Here is a 9,623-nt window from a genome sequence, read left to right on the forward strand (position 1 = left end):
ACTTATCTTTCTCCCAATACAACAAACTATTTTCCACTGGTTAAGAAATCAAAGTGTAGGGGTGCCTAGGTGGCGCAGTCGTTAAGTGTCTGTCTTCAGCTCAGGGCGTGATCCCAGTGTTCTGGGATCCAGCTGCACATCAGGCTCCTCCTCTGGGAGCCTGCTTCTTCCTCTTCCCACTCCCCCTGCTTGTGTTCCCTCTCTCGCTGGCTGCCTCTCTCTGTCAAATAAATAAATAAAATCTTAAAAAAAAAAAAAAAGAAGTCAAAGTGTATAGTGGCAACAGAGTGTAATGGTTAAGCTCCTGGATTCTGGATCCAGACCATCTGGGCTTAAACCACCACTGCAAATTACTAGCTGTGGGACATTGGAAAGTTTATGTAAGTTCTCTGTCCTTGATTTTCTCATCCATAAAACAGGCATAATAATAGTACTATGAGGTGGTCATCAGAAAGAAATGAATGCTTAGAACAATGCCCACAACATTGAAAGCATTATATTAATTTTGCTGCTATTATTATTTTCCCCCAAGGGAACGTGATGATTAAGAAGTTGACCCAGAAGTGTCACACAATCAGTTTGATTTCACATCAACCACACTTACAGTCTTCCTGGAGTATAACTATCTCCAATCCACCAATGAAGAAGCTATGACCCAGGTGGACAATGGATCTTATTCAAGTACTTCAGCTAAAAAAAGGCAGAGCTGGGACACCAACCCAGATTTTCTAGTAATTTCCATATTCCAGTATCAATGCTATCAGTCATCTCAGGATTCCCTTTTTCCTACCTCATCCTGATTTCCCACAAAGCTGGTATTGGAATCCATTGGAGCAGGAGACACAGTGCAGTGTCTGGATGAGCACTGAACCAGTGGGCCAAGCAGGACATGCTGAGTCCCTCCTCTCCCCTCACTTGGTTACAGCTGGGCACTGAGCCAAGAATCAGCTAATATTTTCTGAGAGCCCTGATCTGTGCATGCCTGCCTGCCGATGAGCTCTGAGGCACTCTGAATGCAGCCTCTGAATAATGCTGACCCACACTTGACCTGTGATCACCCCACTGAGCCAGCCAGTACTTTAAAAAAATTAATCACAACATTATTTATTGAAAAATTGAACAAAGAAGATGATGGTCTTATTAATAAACATGTCTTAGTGTTTGCTTTCTATATGCCAGACACAGTGCTGTGTATTTCACATACATTGTGTCATTTAATCCTCACAGGATCCTAGGAAGTCTACCCTATTATTAGCCCATTTCCACAGATGAAGCACAATGCCTTGAGGCTGGCTTAGCCAAGGTCATAGCGTATTGGATATCTAAATCATCATTCTTATCTCTTCTGTCCAGAAGGTAAAGAATAAAAATATGGACATAGATTATTCTTTGGGAGTCGTATTATTGGTGATTTTTTTTAAATAGAGGGAGACTATACATATACAAAATAAATGAGGTGCACTAATCTTAAATTTAGAGTTTGATGCTTTCCCAGTGGTTACTCTGGCCCTGCCTGGAGAGTACCACTATTGTGACTGCTGTCATTAGAGCCAGAATTTTGTAGGTGTCTCTGAACCTTTGCCCATGTCACCACACCCAGGGCACAGCAACCTCCCCTCTCTACTCCATCTCTCTAAAGCCCACCCATTGTTCAAGACTTCCCTGAAGGATCCTCTGATTTGTCCTGCTGGTCAGCTCTGAAAAGACCTCAAAATAATAATAATAATTAATAATAATCATAATATCACAATTCACTCCACCTGCTTTCGCCTAGGTCTGTGTCTAATGCAAGGTCAAGTTCACAGCTGATGCATTCATGCAGAGCTTCAGGCCTTGGCCCCTCCCTACAGAATGCGAACAAGGCATCTCCAACAGGCCTTCCTCTTGTCACCCAGGAGTCAGTCAGTGCCACATAGTGTTCAGGGTGGGACTGGGTAGGGGTGAATGTCTCCCACCATGGGCAGGGGACCAGGGTTCCTGCTCCTTGTACCAGGAACCAGCTATGTGACCTTGACTAACTCACTGGAACTGAACTTCTAAGTCTCAAAGCTTCTTTATGTATAAAATGAGGGCATCAGACTAAATAATAATGGGAATAGTAACTAATTGGCTGGGCTAAGCCCTTTATACATCCCCTGGTTTAAATCTCTTGTATTATGAACTAGGTATTACCATGGCCATTTTGCAGTTAAGGAAACAAAAGGATTGGGGGGAAGTTGCCTAAGGGGTTAATAAATAGCAAAGCTGGGATGTTAACCAAGGTGTGGCCCAGCCCACAGGCGTGTGTTCTTCGTCACTATGCTTTGCAGGTTAATAAATAGCAAAGCTGGGATGTTAACCAAGGCCCAGCCCAGCCCACAGGCACCTGTGTTCTTGTCACTGTACTTTACACCTGTCTGGTGATGGTGACTGCCTCTTCTTCCTGCTCTTGTGAACCAGTTCATAAAACATGGCTCTAGTTGTCTTTGGAGAGCCAGGGAAAGAACAACAGCAAGTAGCAAAGTAAGAACAGTGACCATCGACTCTAATGGGCAAGATGGACCAGAGTGACATCTTGACTCAGGACAGAGTTCCGAGTCTCTCAGAATTGTTGCCAGTGGGGGAAGGGAGAGACCACCTTTGCTTGAAGGGGGAGGTGAGAGAAGGTGCTGTCTGTCATATCTGAAACTCCTTCCCACATGATCTAGGACAGACACCAAGTCATGATTTTTACTCAGGAAACATTTACTGAACTGCTAATGTGTACAAAGTTTTGATGGAGGTATAAAAATCAAGGAAGCTGAGCCTCTGTCACTCATAAGTTCAGTTTGGTGGGGACAGACACTAGCAGGAGCACCACTCTAATGGGAGATGTGCTTATACACACAAACATAGATGAAGAGGTGATGCCAAGGCAGAGAAGGGAGAGGGGGCATGAGGTCTTGTGGGAGAACAAGGTCTCTCCAGGACCTTGAAGGACAGGTAAGGTCTGGGCAGGAAGTGACTATGCAGAAAGTGTGAGCCCAGTGGGTGAAGAATGTATGAGAAAGTTTACAGCAGCCTCAGAGGGGGAAGGGAAAATGTCTTTCACAGGCTCAGGAGGCATGGACTCTAAGCTCATGGTATTGGTTTTTATGTGGGACCCCAGGACTCTAGGGACTCTGGGAGGGAAGGAGAGAGAATGGGAAACATGGGGCTGCTGCTTTTGAAGGAGCTGGGGTTTCAGGAATCTTCTGGACATGATGGGCTTCTGATATAAGGGAAGGCATGGCCGTGCACCTGCCCAGAGTCAATGGTCACTGGTTTTCCTCCTCCTAGAATAGCATTTCCTTGGCAATATTTATTTGTGAAAGACTCTTTATCCACTATTTACGATTACAGAACATCCTCAGGGTCCTTTTCTATTTCCTTCTGATGATGATTTTCTCAAAACTATCTTTTCGCATATATGTTCTTTCATATGTCAGTGTTCACTTTCAATTCCTGTTCATTATTATTATCATTATTATCAACATTAGTTGACTGCTAAGTGAGTGGACAGGAAACTAAGAAATTGCTTTTTAAGACCACTCTAAATTCTTCCTAACATTACAAACCAACTTTTTGCCATTTCAAACAAATTTTTCCATCAGACTAAAAGCAATTCATTTCTTTGCGTCATTTCCACCTTCTTTCCACACCATGTGGCTAGAAAGCCCAACCTTTTGGCTTCTGCCACTCAAAATACGTAAGTGCAATTGACTCTATCTGCTTCATTTTGCAAGTCCAAGCTACATTTAAAAAATCATAGCAGACTTTTCTTTTTCTGGCACTGATCCAATCAGGTAATCTCAAAGAGCAAAATCATGATCTGGAATCAATTTATACTAAGTGCACTTGAGCTATGGGGGGAAAAGCCAGAACCACAGAAATCTCATCTCTCAATGAATCATTCTTCTGGATTTCAGAGTTGGGCTAAAAACAAAGGATAGATGGCTTTGGCCCTACCTGTTGTCAACTTTCTGGACATGTATAAATGCTCCCTGCAGGTTGGAAAACACCCTTGGTCCCCTGGATTTGTATTGTTTCATCATAATATCTTTAAACAGGAGGCCCTCGACCTTGTTGCCCATTAGAGTTTTGGGGAAAGCATCGAAAAAACGTAGATTCCTGGCTGTCACCTCTGGACAGTTAGATTCAGGAGGCTTAGAGTGGGGTCCCAGAGTCTGTGTCTCTAAAAGGTTCTCCAATACATTCTGATGTGTGACCCAGAGTGGAAACTACTGCGTTCAACCTTATCCACACTTTTCTAACAAGAGTACTTTTGCCTTGAGTTTGAGGCAAAACTTATCTCTGAAGGAGTGTATCACCTCATACCTGCAGACTATGGGTTCTCTGCTTTCTACGTCCATTTTTATATAGCTGTAACATTTTCCTCAATACTTCTAGAATATTTAGCCTCTGTTACCACAGCTTTGGTAAAATTTCTGAAATCCCATCTGCTAATAAAACATCTCTTTGTATCAGTACGACTCTTTGAAGAACTTGACATTGATCTGGCATGTAGAGATTGCTAGATTTTGGATTTGGCTATAATTTTTCCCCTTATCTTTCAGAGGATGGGAAATAATGGGAGTCTTCTATAGAAATAGATTAATAATACTAGCTTTCTAAGAACTGTGGGTGTTTTGGGAAGGTCGATTATTCAAACAGCCCACAACTGTGCTTCATTTTTGGCTCATGGGTAAAACCTGTAATTCTTCCCATATAACCCCAAGCATATATCTTTACACCATTAGCCATAGATTGGCCCCCGAGTCCCACAGCCAAACCTTTGCTGGCTCAATCTTGCTTGTCTTCTAGGTAAGAGATCCTCTGTTCTATCCCAGCTCGCCTCCACTGGAATCCATGAGCTCCTGGAACACACGTTCAGCTTAATATTCAGGCAGAGCAAGAAGAAACTCCGTCCATCAGATGCCTCTTCTGCCGGAGAGGCTAGTGAGCAGCTCTGGTAGGGGAAGTGAGTCAGAGACCCCCAGCTCTGCAAAGACTTACACTTGTTTGTGCCTTCAGTGAACGTGCTCCGGCCTTTCTGATAGGAACCTCCCTGGTGTTCAGGGAACTGCAAGGACTCAGGCTTCCCTGGGTGCCATTCCCATTTCCCGTCACGAGTCCCACCCTGGCTGCTGGTGCTCCAGAAAGTGCACTCCTTGGACGGAAGCAGGGCGGGGGTGGGGGAGGGGGGCGCAGGGAGAAGCTTATGTGTGATTAGATGGTAAAGTAACAAATGTGATTTTAAATGGTCTCATGGGAAACGCTGAAACCCGAGGAAGCAAAGAGGCTGCACTTAGATACGGATGCCTCCAGCATGCACAATAGACTCCCAGCCCAGAGCACGGCAGCCTAAGAGAACTGGATGGGCTGTTTCCCACCACTGACCCAAAAGAGCAGAGCTGCGCCCATTCATACGGTGCCTTCCTTGCCTCTAGGTCCTTGGTCCAGAACAAACACTCATGTTTATTAAAATGTTGTTCCCCTTCTCAAACCAAAACCTAAAAAAAATGTACTTTTTTGCATTTTGGGAAAATTTAATAGAAAAAAGAGTTTGAGTGATTTTCATATTCTTCATGCATGCTCAGTAATAGACCAGGTCATATGAAACAATAGTTTGAAATGAAATTGTAGGAAAGGTTTCAAACCCCAGATCCGATAGAAGAAAAGAGCAAGAGAAAATGACCTGTACACATGGCCATGGGGTCAAGAGGGATGGGAGGTGATGCAGAAAGTCACAGCCCATCCTGACCCCACTGTCTGCCTGGCACAATGTGGGCTGGCACGGTAAGTGTCCCTCAATGCCAGTCTATATCACAGAAGCCTAACTGGATGCTTTAATGTATTTCGACTCCATTTATTCAAAATCTCCCAAATCAAACAAAAAGCAGCTTCTTCAGGTCAGGATTCAGATCACATGAAATGTTCATCTCTCTCTGCAGGGACCACAACTTTCAAAGGGTCAGGCCAAGGAGGGCCAATATCTCTGCTCCAAGGCAGAGCTCAGTAGAAAGGGTGGAGGCTGGAGGGTTTGGGTGTTGGGACACCATCATGGGAAGGAGAGGAGGGAGGATGGTGCTTCCTTGCCACCTGTTCCCTGCAGCCTCCTCAAGACACTTCTTCTTGTGGTCCACCCAAGCAATGGAATCTGCAGTGCCTCCAAAGATGATGCTTCTGAAATACAGTTGATCCTTGAACAACTCAGAGGGTTAAAGGTGCTTGACACCCCCTCTTGAAGTTGAAAAGCTAAGTACAATTTTTTACTCCCCCCAAACTTAACTGTTAATAGCCTGACCTGAAGCCTTCCCAATAGCATAAACAGACCACTGACACATATTTTGTATTATATGCGTTGTATACTATATTCTTTACAATAAAGTAATCTAGAGAAAAGAAAATGTTATTAAGAAAATCATAAGGGATCATCGAACTTTACATCAAAAACAAGGGATGTACTGTATGGTGAATAACATAATATAATAAAAATATTATTATGAAAAAAAGAAAATCATAAGGAAGAGAAAAATACATTTACAGTGCTATACTGTATTTATCTAAAAAAAAAATTCTGTGTATAAGTGGACCCACACAGTTCAAACCTGTGTTGATCAAGGGTCCACTGTACTTATGATGGAATGACATGCTATCTGCGATTTGCTGCAGAATAATCTAAAGGTACTGGGTAGGGTATGGTGAAAATGAAACAAGATTGGCCATGAGTAGATAATTGTGGAATTAGAGTAGGTAAGGATTTATCACACTATTCTCACCACTTTGGTGGATGCTTGAATCTCTACAACAAAGTTTTTAAAACCTGATGTTCATGCAAAGGCATTCAGTCTAGGCTCTTACATGAAAAGTGGATTATGACACTATAGTGATCCTGAACTTTATGAACAAATACTCATCTATCTGCAGAAAATATTATCTGGAAGGAAAGACACCAAAAGTTTATTTGTTTGTATATATAAGGTGGGATTAGGAGTGATTTAAAATTTTTCCTTTTTTAACCTCTCTTTGTATAATTTTTTCCACAATAAACATGGTAATTAAAGACAATATATAAAGAGCATGGTTAGGGCTCCAGCTCCCAGGATCTCTGCTCTGCAAGTCCTGTTCTGGGGGGTAGGAGGGAGGGGCTGCTGGGAACGCTGGCTGTGAGAAGGAGAACCTTGCACTTAGGGGGTGTTCCCTGAGCTCCCTGAGGTGTGTGCTAGACCCTGTCATCACTATGGGAGAGCATCTTCAGCATTCTCAGGGGTGACATACTTAAAGGAAACAGCCTTGGGATTGATGTCAGGGAGGTTTTGTGTCCTGGGACAAGTCACCTGAGTTCTCTGGGCCTCATTTTCCCCACTACCACTTCCCACCTTCCAATACACTCTTCACACCGCAGCTAGAATGTTCTCTGTTAACAGATGTCCGATCAGAAGTCACCTCTGCAGGAATCTCCTGAATGCAGGCCATTGCTATTACAATGAAATCCCAGATCCCAGACATAGCTTGTGAACTCTCTGCCTTCTCTTAGCTTGGTGGTAACAATGGCCCACCCGCCCCATCTCCATGCCCTAGTGATACTGGGCTGCTTTTGGACACATAAACACACAACGCTGCCTTCCAACTCAGGAGTTCTTGCAGATGTTCTCTCTCTTGTTTCCTTGCATTTAATTTCCTCCCCTTTCCTTTACTTACTAAAAACTGGTTATCCTTCACTCCTCAGACTAAACATCACTCCCTTGAGAATACATTCCCTGATCCTCCAAACCAGGGTAGATACTCATGTTACACCCTCACATTAATTCATTCTTTCATTCATTCAACACATTTTTATTGAGAGCCATCTATGTGCCAAGAGCCCACATGATGAGGGAGCAGAAGGCTAGCTGAGGACAAAGCAGAAGCTGGCACCCTACAGCAACCCCCCTCCCCATGTGATATATGTGAAATTCCTCAGGCACTCCTGACTGCCTTAAAGGAAAAACAAGTGGTTAAGTGATGGAGATCACAGTCCTGCAGGACAGGAGTCTCCCTCAGTTTACAAATGTCCTAGTGATTTACAAGGAAGAAGCTTTCTTACCTATAGCCTATGTTCCAGAGACCCATAACTCAGATTTCTGAAGCCCTAACATCACCCTCCCATCCATAAAATTGGGGGGAAGCTGAGATGGAAGGAAATGTAAATAAAATTGAATTTCTTCTAAACCTGAAGCCCATTGACCAGGACGTGTGATAGAAGGAATGTAGCATTCCTCTAGGAAACTCCCAACTGTCTTCCTGTTAGCACCTCATTAAGGGGAAACAGGGTTGGCTTGACAATAACCAGGACTCCAGTATCCTGAGAACCGTCTTTAGCATACGACAGTCCTTCTGGACACCCCCTTTGTCCTCACCTCCCCAACTCCTGAGTATATAATCAGCCACTCCTCAGGACCGCAGTGCAGCAGCTCTTTCTGCCCGTGGGTCCTGTCCCCATGCTTTAGTAAAATCACTTTTTTTGAGCCAGAGATGTCTTAAGAATTCTTTCTTGGTCATCACCCTGGACCTCACACCACCGAACCTCACCTATATTCTAAAACTTAAACACGCAGTCTAGTGTGGGAGAGAGATATTGAACAAATAGTTCTTTTTTTTTTTTTTAAAGATTTTATTTATTTATTTGACAGAGATAGAGACAGCCAGCAAGAGAGGGAACACAAGCAGGGGGAGTGGGAGAGGAAGAAGCAGGCTCATAGCGGAGGAGCCTGATGTGGGGCTCGATCCCAGATCGCCAGGATCACGCCCTGAGCCGAAGGCAGACGCTTAACCGCTGTGCCACCCAGGCGCCCCTGAACAAATAGTTCTGATAATGACCATGACAATGTGTCTTGTGATGACATATCCATAATAATGCAAATTCAGATAGCAACGGGTGATTGGCTCTCATTCTTAGCAGCTGGCTCATGAGCCTCATGATAATGCATCACACATCTGACATGAATGGACTTTTTGGGCCTCACTTAAGGCATCGTGGCAGGATTCTACTGTGCAGCCAGTTACAATAGGAAAAAGCAAAGGGAATGAACTGTTTATATGACCGAGGATATAAAGCACATCTTCAAGCCATTTGTTTAATGTCTATCTTCCCTACTATTTACTTATTCAACTAGTGCTTAAGAAGAACCTACTCCATGTCCATGCTGAGTGCTGAGGATACAAAAATGAAAGGATGAAGTTCCCCTCTCGGGGAGCTTACATTCTAGAAAGGGAGGTAGAAAATAAGTAATTAAAAAATTAATGAATGCAAGATGCCCTTCAACAGATGACTGGATTAAGAAGATGTGGTCCATATATACAATGGAATATTACTCAGCCATCAGAAAGAATGAATTCTCAACATTTGCTACAACATGGACAGCACTGGAGGAGATAATGCTAAGTGAAATAAGTCAAGCAGAGAAAGACAACTATCATATGATTTCTCTCATCTATGGAACATAAGAACTAGGATGATCGGTAGGGGAAGAAAGAGATAAAGAAAGGGGGGGTAATCAGAAGGGGGAATGAAACATGAGAGACTATGGACTATGAGAAACAAACTGAGGGCCTCAGAGGGGAGGGGGGTGGGGGAATGGGAT

The sequence above is a fragment of the Ursus americanus genome, chromosome 20 (assembly GCF_024610735.1).
Source record: "Ursus americanus isolate L20-20 chromosome 20, mUrsAme1.1.p, whole genome shotgun sequence".
In the NCBI taxonomy this organism is placed as follows: Eukaryota; Metazoa; Chordata; class Mammalia; order Carnivora; family Ursidae; genus Ursus; species Ursus americanus.